Below are 963 nucleotides of genomic sequence, written 5' to 3' on the forward strand. Positions count from 1 at the left end.
CCAGAACCCACCCCCCTCCCCGGTTTCCTGAGCGACTGTTTTATCTGGGGCTCGCACGGTCGTGCGCCACGTAACGACATTTCGGCCAACGACGGACCGAGGACCCGCCCACGGCCCCATAGGATTATAACGGAGCGGGAAAATGTGGCGACCTTGTGCGCATCGTAAAGTCACAGCCAGCATAACGTGGGGCTACGACACGCTACGCCGCTGTGAACATGGCCAGCCGTAGCGACGTGCAGCACGCACGGTCACGCTCGGCACTGGCGCTTGATGAGGACGACAAACGGGCACGCCCGCGGTTCCTGTCTGCACTATACTAGACTTCGCGTGGTTGTTCTAGAGCGTGCTCTTTCTCCTCATGTACAAAGGAAAGTGTTTGCTGTCACCGGCAAGTCACGTTCTGCCGGCCGCAGCCGCGGGCATCTCACGGGTCCTGCCTCTCTGCGTGACACCACGGGACCCGGGCGCGAGTCGATCTCCTGTTCTGTGCAGTGACGTGCTGCAGAGATTCATAGCGCAGGAGCTAGAGCCTGTCCCGTGCACGTCTGCCTAAGCAAGCTCTGGGACGTCCCCGTCGTTACGGGGCACATGATCCCACGCAACACGGAGGACACAGTGAACAAGACGGCTGTCGGGTGGGTCCCCAGCCATCGAACTCACAGCGCCTCTGAGACTTGCTGACCTTCTGCAGGTCCTTACGGCCCTCTATGGAGCTCTCCTGACCGTACATGAGACCCCTAACCGCGGACGCCCGGCCACAGAGAGGTCTGCAGAGCAACGTGACGTCATCCGTCGACAGCCGGGAAAGCTTGGTGAGCGGCTGCAGGCCCCCGCAACGCACGTCGGCTCCCTAAACTGTGCCTTTTGGGGGAACAGGAAGCCGTCTGCACAACCCGGAACGGACCCCCCGCCCCCCAACGCCAACTGCTGTCTACATTCTGGCTTGCCGATGGCCGTCTT

Source organism: Pteropus vampyrus, unplaced genomic scaffold, assembly GCF_000151845.1.
Source record: "Pteropus vampyrus isolate Shadow unplaced genomic scaffold, Pvam_2.0 Scaffold1845, whole genome shotgun sequence".
Lineage (NCBI taxonomy): Eukaryota > Metazoa > Chordata > Mammalia > Chiroptera > Pteropodidae > Pteropus > Pteropus vampyrus.